The sequence below is a fragment of the Arachis duranensis genome, chromosome 9, assembly GCF_000817695.3.
Source record: "Arachis duranensis cultivar V14167 chromosome 9, aradu.V14167.gnm2.J7QH, whole genome shotgun sequence".
Lineage (NCBI taxonomy): Eukaryota > Viridiplantae > Streptophyta > Magnoliopsida > Fabales > Fabaceae > Arachis > Arachis duranensis.
Window position 1 is genome coordinate 41,503,741 of NC_029780.3, and position 540 is coordinate 41,504,280.

General features: G+C 36.7%; 1 non-coding gene across 1 annotated transcript; it reads right to left on the reverse strand.

The window, feature by feature from the left end:
* Window positions 1-24: 24 nt before the first annotated feature.
* Window positions 25-132, reverse strand: LOC127742172 (small nucleolar RNA R71). The gene has a single exon (XR_008003359.1). It is a non-coding gene; the product is annotated as a small nucleolar RNA R71 (small nucleolar RNA).
* Window positions 133-540: the final 408 nt, after the last annotated feature.

A 540-nucleotide genomic window follows, 5' to 3' on the forward strand; every position in this document is an offset into this window, starting at 1 on the left:
TTCTTTCCACCTCAAAAATTGAGTAAGCTTAGAGTGGAAGTCCAAACCTTCAGACAGAAGGAAGGAGAATCCCTCTATGAAGCTTGGGAAAGATACAAACAATTAATCAGAAAGTGTCCCTTTGATATGCTTTCTGAATGGAGCATCATAGGTATTTTCTATGATGGTCTGTCTGAACTGTCCAAGATGTGTGATGAGCGGATAATTTATACGCTTTTTGGCATTGTTTTTAGTATGTTTTTACTATGTTTTAGTTAGTTTTTAGTATATATTTATTAGTTTTTAGTTAAATTTCACTTTTCTGGACTTTACTATGAGTTTGTGTGTTTTTCTGTGATTTCAAGTATTTTCTGGCTGAAATTGAGGGACCTGAGCAAAAATCTGATTCAGAGACTAAAAAGGACTGCAGATGCTGTTGGATTCTGACCTCCCTGCATTCGATGTAGATTTTCTGGAGCTACAGAAGCCCAATTAGAGCGCTCTCAACGGCGTTGGAAAGTAGACATCCTGGGCTTTCCAGCAATATATAATATTTCATAC